The sequence below is a fragment of the Carettochelys insculpta genome, chromosome 22 (genome assembly GCF_033958435.1).
Source record: "Carettochelys insculpta isolate YL-2023 chromosome 22, ASM3395843v1, whole genome shotgun sequence".
Lineage (NCBI taxonomy): Eukaryota > Metazoa > Chordata > Testudines > Carettochelyidae > Carettochelys > Carettochelys insculpta.
In genome coordinates, this window is record NC_134158.1 from 16,917,797 (window position 1) to 16,933,965 (window position 16,169).

Sequence of the window (16,169 nt, forward strand, 5' to 3'; positions counted from 1 at the left end):
CTCCTCCTTGCACAGTGGTCCCCCTCATTCCTTTGGCCCCCCCACTTTGCACAATGGTCTCCCCTGTCCCTTCCCAGCCTCCCACTTTGCACAGTGGTCTCCCCCAAATTCCCCCTGCCTTCCCTTGCAAAGTGGTCTCCCCAGTCTCCTCTCTGACCCCTCCACAATCATCTCCCCAATCTGGAGCCACGTTCCCTTCCCCCTCTGGGCGCACAGAATGGTCTCTCCCATCCCCCTGCACAAAGCCCTCCCCCCTGAAGTGCGCACAGTGGTCTCCCCCATCTCCCAGCGAATAATCTCCCACATCTGCAATCCCATGCCCTGCCACCCCGAGAGCACGCAATGGTCGCGCCCATCTCCTCACCACGCAATGGTCTACCCCATCCCCAAGCCCCTTCTCACCTCATCTCAGGGCACACACAAAGCTCTCCCCTACCCCCCCGTCGAGCGCACACATAGTCTCGACCGGCTCGCTGTGCGCATGGGGTGTGGGCGGTTCCATTATCTCGGCGGGGGTGTGTTTGTTTATCTACAGCTGGGAGGGGGGAATGCACTCACCTGGCCGCTACCAGCTCGCTCCTGTTAGCCTTCACATCCGGCTGGTGTCTCAGCAAAATGATTCCCTCTCTCCAGCAGGTGCCCTAACGACGCTCCCCCGGAAATACTTCCGGGATGAAGCCATGGCGCTTACGAAACTAGGGGCAGCTCCACTTCCGGCGCCAGGGTTGGGCACGTGGCCGCCCTTTCGTATGGTAGTAGGAGGTTGCTGGACCCTGTCGTAGCAGCGGTTCCCAGCCTGGGGTGGGCGGGCCCCTGGGGCATCCCCCCGGGTATTGCAGGGGGGCCGAGAAAAAAAAAGATAAATAAAAAATCATAGAAAATAAGTTTTTGCAAAGCTACAGTCAGTCATTGGCTTTAATTATCTTCCAGTCATGGCATGCATCGCTGCCTGCAAATCTATGTGGTGGTTTCCTTTTTCTTTCAAAGAAGTGTACAGAGTGGCTGGAATTGGCTTTGACGGGGGTATGCATACAGTTTTGGTGTCAGTTGGGGTCCACAAATGGCTTGGGGGTGACTAGGGGGTCCATTAACAGTTTGGGGCTGATCTGAGGTGTGAACAGTTTGGCAAGTAATTAGGGGTCCGTGAACGGTTTGGTGGGTGATCGGGGTCCACAAATGGGGGATGATTGGGGGTCCACGGATGGGTTGATGGGTGATTGGGGGTGATATGGAGGTCTGTGAACAGTTTGGGGGGTGATTGGGGGGCTCACTAGTGAAAAGGTTGGGAACCACTGCCCAAGACGTATAGTAGGGATGAGCAAACATTTTTCCTCAGGCCTCACTTTTTGTTCCTGCAGTTAGCAGGATCCCCTACCGACCCCGAAGCCATCTAATGAAATCCATCTGAATCTCCACAGGTGCTCAGACAGCACCAGGAGGGCGCAGCAGGAATTAGGGGGCACGGGAGGCCTGGGGGCGAGTGTGGGAAGGGCCAAGGGGAGCACTCTGTATGTGGATCCCAGCCCATTCCTTTCCTGAGCAAGTGCCATCATGCAGCTGCTCTTGTTTCTAACCCTGACCTACAGACTAGCCACAGGAATGGTCATTTACTGGGGTCTTGGCTGACTACTGCAGATGCTCAGGGCTTGGTGTCCTCAGCACAGGAGTATCAGGCATGGTCAGGTCCTGGCTCCACGAGCTGAGGAACATCAGGCACGACAGAGCGGGCCTGGTGCCCTGAGCTCAGGGACATTGCGCAGAGACAAACAGGCTGGTGCATCGATAACAGGCAGACAGATGGGGCCTAGCGCATTAGGCATAGCCAGACAGACTGGATTGGTGCATTGTGCACAGACAGACAGGACCTACGCATCTGGCTCAGACAAATATCCATAGTTCATCTCTCTACATAGCTTGTCTGGATGTGAGGTGATTGCTGGGGGGGAATAGGCAGCTGTCTCTGTAAAGGGACAGTGGTTCTGCACAGCACACACATGCTGGCTGCGTGGCTGGCACAGGATACTCCGGGATGGCAGGAGATTGTTCCCGCTCCCTTCACAGAGTGAGGCAGCAGATCACTCCCACTCCTTAGGCAGGGAAGGGCAGGAGATTGCTCTCCTCCTCTCCTCTCCAACCAGCTCAATTATCCTTCCATCGCCCTCTGTTCCACTGAGGAAAGCGGACAAAACAGACAGCTTCGCCACAACAGATGGGCATCACTGAGGGCCATGAACCTGAACTCACTGATAATCTAGGTCCAGCTACGACTGATGTCTCCATGACTGACAATAGGCCTCGAGCAGGCAGAGTGACAAGGAACCCTGTGTGGACGTCAGAGTGCCTGGCTTCCTAGAAGCTTGGCTACATCTACACTAGACCCTTCCTTTCGGAAAGGGCATGGTAATGAGTGAGGTCGGAAGATGCTAATGAGGCACTATCATGAATATGCAGCACCTCATTAGCATAATAGTAGATGCAGCAATTCAAAATTGCCACTTTCGAATCACGCACCACCCTTGTAGACGGGGGCCTTTCGGAAGAACCCCTTAGTCTTCAAAAGCCCCTTGTTCCTATTTGGTTTTGGGAAAAAGGGGCTTTCGAAGTCCAGCGGGGGTCCTTTTGAAAGGCTCCCGTCTGCACGGGCAGCACTTTCAAATTGCTGCAGCTGCTATTATGCTAATGAGGTGCTGCATATTCATGGTAGCACCTCATTAGCATCTTCCAACCTCCCTCGTTACCATGCACCTTCCGAAAGGAAAGGGCTAGTGTAGATGCAGCTTTACTGTTTTACATTCTCATTTCATTGGCAGCAGTGGGAGGTCTTGTGGCCAGTGCAGACAGCACCCATCCCACCAGATGGTGCTCAATCTTTATCTGTCTTAAAATGCTATCTGTTATGTGAAGATGTTGCTGTATCTGACATGAGCTGTTTTAGCAGGAAGCTCAGGTCTGCCTGTGTGTGCTGGAGCGAGTGTTTGTGGTCAGGATATTTTCGTGAGTTAATAAACCAGAGTGCTCAAGTAGTGCAGGAACATCCCAAAACTTTCTTGGGAGCAGAAGAGCTGACTTGTTCTGGTGGGTGTGTTCTGGAACCTTGTTCTCCTGCTTCTTTTTATAATGTCTCCAGCACTGATCGGTGAGTTTTACACGAGTGGAAAGCTTATCAGGAAAGCTGAACCCTCTGTCACAAAAGGGTTTCCTGAGATTCAGATACTAAACAGAGGTTGCTGAGGGCAAGGTTCACTTGTATGTGTGTGTTTGTGAGAGAGAGAGAAAAGCAGTAGAACCAGGAAGGAAGGAAGCGGAGAAGCTAAGAAGCACAGCCAGCACCAGCCATATGTGACCTTTTGACGAAGAAAAAAACCACACATGAATTTGGATTCAGGGTGAGCTGAAACAGATCTGAACTGTGAGCAAAGAAATTCTTGTTTCATTTCTGCTTGTAATAAGATGCAGGCCCACACCCATAGAACACAGGCGAATGAATGCATCCCCCTCCCACACCAAGCTATCCACCGCGCAGTCTGCACTCATGGCCTTCGAAGGGACGGGGACTCTTGTGAACTCACAACCCCTGAGAAGGCCATGTCAGCCTCAGGATGTTAGAGGCCTCACTGCTCCCATCCCTCCGACCCTGTTATGTGTCTCCACCAGACACCTGGGCTACGTCTACACGTGCCCCAAACTTCGAAATGGCCATGCAAATGGCCATTTCGAAGTTTACTAATGAAGCGCTGACATGCATATTCAGCGCTTCATTAGCATGCGGGCGGCAGCGGCGCTTCGAAATTGACGAGCCTTGCCGCAGCGCGGCGCATCCAGACGGGGCTCCTTTTCGAAAGCACGCCACCTACTTCGAAGTCCCCTTATTCCCGTGAGCTCATGGGAATAAGGGGACTTCGAAGAAGGTGGCGTCCTTTCGAAAAGGAGCCCCGTCTGGCCGCGCCGCGCGGCGGCAAGGCTCGTCAATTTCGAAGCGCCGCTGCCGCCCGTATGCTAATGAAGTGCTGAATATGCATTTCCGCGCTTCGTTAGTAAACTTCGAAATGGCCATTTCCATGGCCATTTCGAAGTTTGGGGCACGTGTAGACACAGCCCTGGCCTGCAGCTCCAGGCCACCCTCACCCTCCCTTGCATCCAGGCAACTGTATTTGGTGGCTTCTCATTACCATGGGATATGATTTGCCATCAGGCGTGTTTTACTGCTCAAAGAGCACAGCCCCAGAGATATCCCAATGCGTCTGCCAGGACCTGATGATAATTCCCAGAGGCTGGGATGTGCCCTGCTCCCTTTACTGCACACAGCTCAGTCACCCACCCCAGACAGTGAATATCCAGCACCTCACTGCCCCTCTTCCATGCTTGTCCCCACACTGATCTCTTACTCAGTTGTAAGTACCCAAGGGTACCTAGAGGCCCATGCAGCTTAACCCAGGAAGGTTTGAGTCTTGTCCAATTTTTAAAAAGAAAACCTGTCTCTATTATTCAAGGAAAACACAAAACTAAAGGGAAATAAATTGCAAAATATTTTAATCAGTACAATCAGCGCTGTCAAAGGAATGCAGATGTGCAATCTCTTATGATTTAGGCTTTTCACATCTGTTTCTTTTTTTAAAATCAACATGGTAAATACCCAGCTGAGGATCATAAGATTTTTATGTTTTGCAACAGACAGACAAAACAGCCATTACTATATAAACAGAGCTTTCTTAGGGTATGTGTATTTCCATTAATTTATTGAACTTTATAAGCTAACACGCCCCTGCTCTAATTATGATGCATCTGTCAAACCACCCCACTGCAGATATTTGAAACTTTTGGTTTCAGAATCCTTTTCCCACCCAAAAATGGGATTTAGTCACAATATTTTGTGGGAAAATATTCTTTCCAAACTCTGATTTCGGTAAAAGCAGACAGTATTTGGGACAGTGAAGGAGCAAGCATAACTAGCAGCAATTGGAAATAACAAAAAAATAGATTGAAAGCAATTCTTTAAACAAACAACATGGTGGGGTGGGGGAGTCTTCATTAAAAGTTGTAGGAGAAAAATGACCAAACTCAAACAATTTGCAAGTCTCCGAGTTTGTTCATGAATAGTTCCAAAAGAGAAAAAAGGAGGGAACTTCTTTGGTGGAACAGCATTCTGAATTCTGCAGGGAGTTGAATGGGATTCAAAAGCAGGAGGATGTTTCTCATTCATTTAAATTGCACCATAATTTGCAGGGATTTTATTGCTTACGTTTCTAAAATTAAGATCGTGGCTTGTGGTATGCAGGAATTTAGGCAGGAGTGGAATCGATTTCTTCACTTAGGATCTCAAAGATAGCTTTGCTGTCGTTGGACATGGTGGCAGAAATTTTTAATGGACTTATTGTAACACAAAGGGTGCATCTACACTTGCAGTCCTCTTTCGAAAGAGGTATGCAAAGGACGTGAATCAAAAATGCAAATGCGGTATACATTTGCATACTTGGTGCCTTATTTGCATATTCTAATTTTGAAAGAAGAAAGCCCGTGTAGACGCTGCTCTTTCAAAAGTAAACCCCGATCTTTGAAAGACTCCTTCTTCCCATTAAATAAAGGGAAGAAGGATTCTTTCGAAGATAGTTTTACTTTCAAAAGAGCAGTATCTACACTGGCTTTCTTCTTTCAAAAGAAGCTCTTTCAAAATTAGAATATGCAAATAAGACAATATGCAAATTTACACCTTATTTGCATTTTATTTAGCTCATTTGCATACTTCTTTTGAAAGAGGAATGCAAGTGCACACACACCCAAAGAGCCGTTGACCTTCTGCCAAGTTTCCCACTTACATATGTTTGTGTTTGATCCTGAGGGCTGCACATAGTTTCATACCTTGACTTCAGCTCATTTTCTCTAAAATTCTTTTTGCCTTCAAAGATTTCCAGTCCATACTCAAGATCATTCAGGCTGTTGTCAAAGGGGTTGGAGAACATGGCAATAAATGAGAACCTGTCAGACTCATAACTGAAGACTCCAGCAACCCCCCAGGTGCTGAAGTTCCTTTTCACAAACATACAGGTCTCGCGGCTTTGAGGGCTGATGGATGGAGGAGGAGGACTGAAAGTGTGACCGCTGTAACAGAAAACGCTGCAGGGAGACAGGAAATCCACTTGTCATGTTGCCTCCTCAACAGTGGGATTACTATGATCAACTGTGTCTGTCTGTTACATAATCGTCATGCCAATTCACTTTCAGCTCTATTTTCAGCACAGCACTATCTCCAGATCTAAAGAAGTGGGTCTGTCCCACGAAAGCTCATCACCTAATAAATTATCTTGCTAGTCTTTAAAGTGCTACATGACTGTTTTTTTGTTTTGATAAAATACAGACTAACGTAGCAACCTCTCTATTACTGTCGTGTGTTACTTCCTGTTGTCTCTGTTACCAGCAGCTAGTAAAGAAGACATGGGGTTTGACAGACAGATTGGACTTCATGTACAGAGTAGCAAGTTCCATACTGTGGGTCAGTCCAATGTGGGGCTGTGCCCAGCTGTGTTTTCCTGAGCAACATCAGATTCCAGTGCCTGTGTTTGGCCAGGGACATCTGCCCACGTCCAGCTGAGATTGGTAGATTCAAAGATCTTTTCCCTTAAGCAGTCATTCCCTGATTACTTTCATTTGAATACCTTTGCCCTGACACTATCTGGTCTTTTGCTATGGTAGTATCTCCCCTATGTCTTTATTTACATGTACAAAATAGTAAGTAGCATATATCTAAGTGGCACAATGAACCCTTAACTCTGCCCCATGGTGGAGCCACACAGTGCCTTTGCCTGGTCTTTAGCCTTCCTTTTGCATTTAATTAGCCCTTCTTGGGCTCCTGCTGGAGGAATTCCTCCCCCATTTAAGCACCAGTATCTCAGTCCTGCACCTTTCCCATCCAAGCAGCTCCCAGTCCCATCTACTTTAGAGAGACAAGCTTTTGAGCTACACAAAATTTAAAAAAACTAAATGGAAGCTGACATTTGGGGCAGCCACAGAGAGAAAAAGACACAGTGCTAGTACACATACAACATCTGAAATAATTGTTCTGGATAAAACACAGGCCCACGTACCTTGGGGATGTGAGGGTCACAGTTCTTTTGTTGTCAAGTATCAGAGGGGTAGCCATGTTAGTCTGGATCTGCAAAAGCAACGAGGGGTCCTGTGGCACCTTATAGACTAACAGAAATGTATGAGCATAAGCTTTCGTGGACAAAGACCCACTTCGTCAGATGCAGGAAGTGGAAATTTGCAGAGGCAGGTATAAATAGGCAAGCCAGACCAAGGCTGGAGATAACGAGGTTAACTCAGTCAGGGAGGGTGAGGCCTACTACCAGCAGTTGATCTGGAAGTGTGAACACCAAGAGAGGAGAAACTGCTTTTTTATTTAGCTAGCCATTTACAGTGTTTGTTTAATCCTGAGCTGAGGTGTCAAATTTGCAGATGAAATGCAGCTCAGCAGTTTCTCTTTGGAGTCCGGTTTTAAAATTTTTTTGCTGTAGGATAGCTACAGCTTTTAAATAGCTTTTACATCTGTTACAGTGTGTCCTGGGAGACTGACATGCTCTCCTATAGGCTTTTGTAGATTGCCATTTCTGATACCCAACTTGTGTGCATTTATTCTTTTCCATAGGGACTGTCCAGTTTGTCCAATGTATATAGCAGAGGGGCACTGCTGGCACATGATGACATATATTATGGTTCCTTTGTTGGTTACCTCAGCTCTCGCACATCCGGAATGATCCACTCCTTTAAGAATCTCTTCAATGGCTCTGCTCTTGTCCATCTGCAAAGTTCATGGAGATCAGCTGTGACAGGAAATCAGCGGTCAGCTGAGCTGCTCCTCAGGCAGGTTTTCACTGCTTCTGCAGAACACCCAGACCAGCTGTGGAAGCCTGACTTCTGCAATAAGCAATGCATGAGAATATTCATTGCCTCAGAAAATTTCATGCTGGTTTGGAGGTAAGGAAGAGGGATTTTATTTTGCGTTTGGGGTTTGGTTTCTTCTGCGCTTCTGTTTTCTGACTTTTTCCCGTGGGAAATTCTGCAAATATTTTCTGTTTCACTTTCTCTCCCTTCCTCTGTCTTTCTTCCTCTTCCCCCCCTCTGGAAAAGGTACCATTTTTTAAAGTGAGGGTAAGCCTACACAGTAGCTTTATTTCAAAATAAGCTCTTCTGGAAGGCCATGTCTACACATGCCCCTCCCTTCGGAAGGGGCATGTAAATGACACAGATCAGAACTGGTTAATGAGGTGATGATATGAATATTCATTAACCTCATTAGCATAATGGCAGCCAGTTGCGCCTTAGAAGTGCTGCTTTCAAAACGCAAACTGGCCATGTAGACCAAGGCATTTCAAAATAAACCTCAGACTTCAAAATTCCCTTATTTCCAATTTGTTTTATACTCAGGCTGCAGTTGGGGCATGCCCAACAGGGCTGTGGGGGAGGGGCCTTTTCCACCGAGTAAGCCTGGCCCCCACCCCGTGGCGAGTGCGGGGTTGGTACACCCCATCACAGTAGACATAGGCTGAGTATGTAACACACACAGGATAGACTTAACGTAATTATTCATCTTGGCAGTGTCCACACTAGCAAGTCCTTTTGCAAGATTTTTCGAAAGAAGGGGGCGCTTTCGAAAGAGCACATGGAGCGTCTACACGCAAAAAGTGTTTTTGAAAGTAAATGGAAAAAATGTGGTGCTCCTTTGGAAATCGCTCGTCCTTTCCCGTGTCAGGAAGAGGGCCCCATTTTGAAAGCTTCTTTCGAAAAAAGACATGTAGACTCTCCGTAGGCCCTCTTTGAAAGAGCAGTCCTCTTGGGACCTGATTTTTCAATCCCTGATCTGCTCTTTTGAAAGAATGGGGGCTGTGTGGATACTCTCTTTCAAAAGAACAGATCGCTCTTTTGATCCACTTTTCTGTGTGTGGACGCACTCTTTTGAAAGAAGTTCTTTTGGAAGAGATCTTCCAGAAGAGCTTCTTTCAAAAAATCTCTATAGTGTAGACATAGCCTTTAAGTGGCCTGTAAATGTAGCCACCAGAACAAGGTTAACCATTTATTCAGTGATGAGCTTAGATGGGACAGACCCACTTCCTCAGACAGTCTGGATTTCTATATACAATGCTTCCACCACCGTGCACAGACTGAAATTATACGCAAACAACACCAAATGAAATACAATCTCAACTGTGCTGTCCAGAGTCTCAAAAATAACTCAGACATTATAATCAAGCCGCCTGACAAAGGGGGTGCTATCATCATCATGTACAATGTTAGTCAACAATGGTAACATCTAATTTACACCCCATCTTTTTTTGTATGGGTAGATTTATGCTTCCCAATGTATCATCATTAAAGAGATGTTGGAAGGGCAGGAATTCACAACATTAGAACAAGAGGAAGCAAAGCATTTTAAGATTGTAAATACAGCAGCACCATAATTCAGCTGCTTTCGTAAGTAGTTACCTATCAGCATTTTGCATAATTTGTGGAAGCATCCAGTGTTACCACAGCTAGAAGTCTGTTTCATAATTACCTCGACCTCTCTTTGACCTGTCTGCTGTTTTTATGTGTATGCTGTAGCTGATTTTTTTTAACTGATCTTTTCTCTTGCTTTTTTTTTCTTGCAGACAAATACCCCAAAACCAGCTACTTCAAGATAGGCTCAAAACAACCAAACAACAGAACACCACTGGTCATTACCTACAGCCCTCAACTCAAACCACTGCAATGCATCATTGAAGACCTACAACCTATCCTTAATCAGGATGCCACGCTCCAGAAGACCCAAGGTGAGAGGCCTGTTCTCTCCTACAGACAACCTCCCAACCTTATAAGGATTCTCACCAGCAACCACAGACTATACCACAATAATGCCAATCCTGGAACTTTTCCCTGCAACAAGGCCCGTTGTCAACTTCGTCCACATATCTATTCTGGAGATGCCATCACTGGACCTACCCAGGTTATTCACAGAATCACAGGCACATTCTCATGTTCCTCAACTAACATCAGATATGCCATCATGTGCCAACAATGCCCACAACACTTTGTATAGACAGCAAATGGTAAACACTTTCAACAAAGAATGAATGGACACAAAATAGACATCAGAAAGCTCCTAACTCACAAACCTGTCAGCCAGCACTTTAATGGTGTGGGCCATTCTGTTAATGATCTGAAAGTCTGTATTTTACTGAAAAGGAACTTTCAGGATTGCCTACAGAGAGAAAGTGCAGAACTCTCTTTTATATTCAAATTCGACACATTAACACGTGGTTTGAACCAGGATGGCAATTACCTGGCTCACTATAAGGACTCTTTCACATAATTTGTTTTATCTGTCTCTTTTGACTTACCCCTCTCCTACCGCCCCTCTTCTCATCTGATTTGCCCACCTTGATTACAGTTTTTCTGATTTGTCAACTTTGATAAATATGTTTGGTTCTCTGTGCCTTAACTATTGACTCTGTGCTGATATGGCTATGGTTTGAAGAAGTGCGCCTCTCCCACGAAATCTCACCACCTAGTAAATTATTTTGTTAGTCTTTAAAGCGCTACTGGACTGCTTTTTTGTTTTGATAGAATAGAGGCGAACACGGCTATCTCTCTGTTATTATGCCACACTTCTAAAAGGGAACTACACAAAAAGGAGGAAGCTTGTTAAGGGGAAATGAAAAGGAACAATCCCAAGGGATCCGTGCCTGCAAACTGCACAGAGATGATTTTAAAATATCATAGCAGAGGCTAAAGCTATGTGCAAAGAACAAATAATAAGTGGACCAAAAAATGACCTCACTGTAAAAGGAAATGGCTTGAGGTAAGAAGGCACCCTTTAAAATTACAAGTGAAATGATAGTGAGAAAATTAGAAAGGAGCATAAACTCAGGCAAGCTTGGGAGGGAAGGTAAGGGGGCATATAACCCCCCCCCCCAATGCTGTGGGCAGGAGGGGCAAGGGGCCTGAGACTCTGCATATTATGAGAACGGTCATACTGGGTCAGACTAAAGGTCCATCTAGCCCAGTATCCTGTCTGCCAACAGTAGCCAATGCCAGGTGCCCCAGAGGAGGTGAACTGAAGACAATGATCAAGTGATTTGTCTCCTGCCATCCACCTCCCACCTTCGACAAAAGGCTAGTCACCATAACTTACCCCTTGCTAATAGCCATCTATGGACCTAACCTCCAAATATTTATCGAGCTCTTTTTTAAAACTCTGTTCACGTCCTGGCCTTCTACAGGTTGACTGTGTGCTGTGTGAAGAAAAACTTTCTTATATTAGGTTTGAACCTTCTACCCATTAATTTCATTTGGTGTCCTCTAGTTCTTATATTATGGGAACAAGTAAATAACTTTTCTGTATTCACTTTCTGCACACCATTCATGATTTTATATACCTCTATCATATCGCCCCTCAGTCTCCTCTTTTCTAGACGGAAAAGTCCCAGTCTCTCTAGCCTCTCCTCATATGGGACCCGTTCCAAACCCTTAATCATTTTACTTGCCCTTTTCTGAACCTTTTCTAACGCTGATATATCTTTTTTGAGGTGAGGAGACCACATCTGCATGCAGTACTCAAGATGTGGGCGTACCATACTTTTATATAGGGGAAATAACATATTCTTCGTCTTATTTTCTATCCCTTTTTTAAGTATTCCTAACATTTTATTTGCTTTACTGACTGCCGCTGCACACTGCGTGGGTGTTTTCAGAGTACTATCCACTACAATTCCAAGATCTCTTTCCTGATCTGTTGTAGCTAAATTTGCCCCCATCATATTGTATGTATAATTGGGTTTATTTTTCCCAACGTGCATTACCTTACACTTACCCATATTAAATTTCATTTGCCATTTTGCTGCCCAATCACTCAGTTTGCTGAGATCTTTTTGCAGTTCTTCAGTCTGCTTTGGTTTTGACTATCCTGAACAGTTTGGTGTCATCTACAAACTTTGTCACCTCACTGCTTGCCCCTTTCTCTAGATCATTGACGAATAAGTTGAACAAGATTGGTCCCAGGACTGACCCTTGGGGAATGCCACTAGTTACCCCCTTCCATTGTGAAAATTTACCATTTATTCCTACCCTTTGTTTCCTGTCTTTTAACCAGTTCCCAATCCATGAAAGGATCTTTCCTCCTATCCCACGACCACCTAATTTACACAAGAGCCTTTGGTAAGGGACCATGTCAAAGGCTTTCTGGAAATCTAAGTGTACTATGTCTACTGGATCCCCCCTGTCCGCATGCTTGTTAACCCCTTCAAAGAACTCTAATAGATTAGTAAGACACGACTTCTCTTTACAGAAACCATGTTGACTTTTGCTCAACAAATCATGTTCTTCTATGTGTCTGACCATTTTATTCTTTACTATTGTTTCTACTAATTTTCCCGGTACTGACATTAGACTTACCTGTCTATAATTGCTAGCGTCTCCATTAGAGCCCTTTTTAAATATTGGTGTTATATTAGCTGTCTTCCAGTCATTGGGTACTGAAGCTGATTTAACGGATAGGTTACAAGCCACTGTTAATAGTTCCGCAATTTCACATTTGAGTTCTTTGAGAACCCTTGGGTGAATACCATCAGGTCCCGGAGACTTGTGACTGTTTAGCTGATCAATTAGTTCCAAAACCTCTTCTAATGACAGTTCAATCTGGGACAGTTCCTCAGATTTGTCACCTATAAAGGATGGCTCAGATTTGGGAATCTCTCTAACATCCTCAGCCGTGAAGACTGAAGCAAAAAAATCATTTAGTTTTTCCGCAATGGCACTATCTTCCTTGATTGCTCCTTTTATGTCTCTATCGTCCAGGGGCCCCACTGCTTTTTTAGCAGGCTTCCTGCTTCTGATGTACTTAAAAAACATTTTACTATTGTTTTTTGAATTTATGGCTAACTGTTCCTCAAAATCTTTTTTGGTTTTCTTATTACATTTTTACATTTAATTTGGCAGTGTTTGGCAGTGTTTGTGTTCCTTTCTATTTTGATCACTAGGATTTGACTTCCACTTTTTAAAAGATGCCTTTTTATCTCTCACTGCCTCTTTTACATGGTTGTTAAGCCGTGGTGGCTCTTTTTTAGGTCTCTTATTGTGTTTTTGAATTTGGGGTATACATTTAAGTTGGGCCTCTAATATGGTATCTTTGAAAAGTTTCCATGCAGCTTGCAGGGATTTTATCTAGTTACTCTACCTTTTAATTTCTAACCTCCTCATTTTTGTGTAATTCCCCTTTTTGAAATTAAATACCAGAGTGTTGGACTGTTGTGGTGTTCTTCCCAACACAGGCATATTAAATGTTATTATGTTATGGTCACTATTTCCAAGTGGACCTGTACTAGTTACCTCTTGGACCAGATCCTCTGTTCCACTCAGTACTAAATCAAGAATTGCCTCTCCCCTTGTGGGTTCCTGTACCAGCTGCTCCAAGAAGCAGTCACTTAAGGCATCAAGAAATTTTCTCTCTGAATCCGTTCCTGAGGTGACACGTACCCAGTCAATATGGGGATAATTGAAATCCCCTATTATTACTGAGTTTTTTATTTTGATAGCCTCTCTAATTTCCCTTAGCATTTCAGCATCACTAGCACTGTCCCGGTCAGGTGGTTGATAATATATCCCTAGTGCTATATTCCCCATCAGAGGAAGGAATTGCTGTCCATAGTGATTCTATGGAACATTTTGATTCATTTAGGATTTTTATTTCATTTGATTCTATATTATCTTTCACATACAGTACCACTCCGCCACCCTCTCGACCCATTCTGTCCTTCTGATATATTTTATATCCCAGTATGATAGTGTCCCACTGATTGTCCTTATTCTACCAGGTTTCCATGATGCCTATTATGTCAATCTCCTCCTTTGATATAAGGTGCTCTAATTCACCCATCTTATTAGACAGACTTCTAGCATTTGTGTAAAAGCACTTTTAAAAACTACCACTATTCATTGCCTGCCCTTCCCTGACATATTGGATTATTTTATATGTGATTTTTTTCTCATCTGATCTGGCCCATACTTTATCATCTCCCTTCTTCTCTTTCTGACTGAATTCTAGAGAATCTCTATCTATGGAGTCTCGCCTAAGAGAAGTCTCCGTCCGATCCACGTGCTTCTCCGCACCAATCAGCTTTCCCCCATCTCTTAGTTTAAACACCGCTCTACGACCTTTTTAATTTTAATGCCAGCAGCCTGGATCCACCTTGGTTTAGGTGGAGCCCATCCTTCCTGTATAGGCTCCCCCCTACCCCAAAAGTGTCCCCAGGTCCTAATAAAGCAAAACCCTTCTTCCCTACACCATCGTCTCATCCACGCATTGAGACGCTGACGTTCTGCCTGCCTACCTGGCCTTGCGCATGGAACTGGAAGCATTTCTGAGAATGCCACCACAGAGGTCCTGGATTTCAGTCTCCTTCCTAGCAACCTAAATTTGGCCTCCAGGACATCTCTCCTACCCTTCCCTATGTCATTGGTACCTACATGTACTACGACCACCGGCTCCTCCCCACTACTGCATATAAGTCTGTCTAGATGACTCGAAAGATCCGCAACCTTTGCACGAAGCAGGCAAGTCACCATACAGTTCTCCTGGTCATCACAAACCCAACTATCTATATTTCTAATGATCAACTCACCCACTACTAACACCTGCCTCTTCCTAACAGGATAGCCCCCACTCTGCTGCTGGTCTTCTGCCTCCATTTCCTCCTCTGATTTAATTTAATTCTATATGGGGTTTTTAAGTAAAAGTTTCAGATGGAGATGTTATAAAAGATTTAAGGATGTTAGAAGTAACTAGCTTCCTCTAAGCTCCTTCTCAAAACTCCCACCTGTTAGCAGTCGCCCTATTTGCAAGAGCTCCAGTCACAAGCGCCCTCGTCGCTTGCCAGCAGGGTTTAAAAGGCTCTGGCCTTCCTGATAGCCCCTCCCTCTGGCTACAGCTCAGGCAATCAGCACAGAGGTCTTAGATTTCAAACCTAATCAAGACTCACAGCTTCCAACTGCCAGCCTGAGCACACGGCCTTTCAAGCAAACAGCCCAGCACTCCAAACTCCAAACAGACAGACAAACACAAGCCCAGAACCCTCAAACAAAAACACCCACACACTTTAGACAGCCACTTACCTGAAGGTGCGGTAGTTTGCCCCCTCTTTCACCAGGACGGCCCCTCTCAAAACTCCCACCTGTTAGCAGTCGCCCTGTTTGCAAGAGCCCCGGTCGCAGGGGACAAGTGTGGGAGCTGGCACCTGCAGCAGGGGTGTCCCCCCACACTCACTGGCAGTGGCAGGAAGCAGAGCAATGCAGCTGACTTCTTGGGGGGGGAGGGGGCAGAACGAGCTAGGGCCGTGTGACTCCATTCCCCTCCCACCACCAGTGCAGGGACTGACCTGCTGCTATCAGTGCCAGGCCCCCAACCCCGCTAGTCCCAGCATTGCTTGGAGGAAGGGGTTTGGGGAAGAGGCAGGGGTGGGGGCAGAGCAGGGGCAGGAAAGAGGCAGAGCAAGGGTGAGGGAGGGCGGATCAGAGGGAAGAGGCAGGGCAGGGGAGGAGTACAGGCAGGTCTTGGAGAAGGGTGGAGTTGGGCTAGGCCAATGATGGGGCCAGGGTGGGACCAGCAGCAGGGAGACTGTTCTGGACCTCTCCAGGGGTGGCCCTGGTGGCAAGGCTGAGATGGATTTAGGGTCCAGTCCCCACTCCTGGAGTCATGCAGTAATTTTTGTTGTCATAAGGTGGTCACAGTGCAAGGACATGCAAGAACCCCTGATCCAGACAAAGAGGTAAGAGTTAGATGGCAAAGCCTGCAGACAGTAGAACTTACTCTAGACACTTAAGTTCGAAGTGCGCACAAGGAGTTGCAAAGGAACCTCACAAAACTGGACAACTGAGCAACAAAATGGCCAATGCAATTCAGTGTTGGCATGTGAAAAGTCACGTATATTGGGAAGCATAAAACCACCCATACAAAAAACAGATGGCGTCTAAATTAGATGTTACCATTCTTGACTCACATTGCAGAGGCACACTAGCCAAGACCCAGTCCCAGACTATCCCCAGATATGAGCTCTATGTACTACCCAGCTCTCTCCCAGGCAAAAGAATCTCATGCAAAGTCTAGCATTTATTGGTATCAAGTGATATGAACTAATCCTATTATCTCA

At 45.6% G+C, this 16,169-nt stretch overlaps 1 protein-coding gene across 1 annotated transcript in view; it reads left to right on the forward strand.

Moving 5' to 3' along the window:
- The window catches only part of LOC142025194 (scavenger receptor cysteine-rich domain-containing protein DMBT1-like), a 903,096-nt gene that overhangs the window by 651,410 nt on the left and 235,517 nt on the right, over nt 1-16,169 (forward strand). The gene's annotated exons all lie outside the window — the stretch shown is intronic.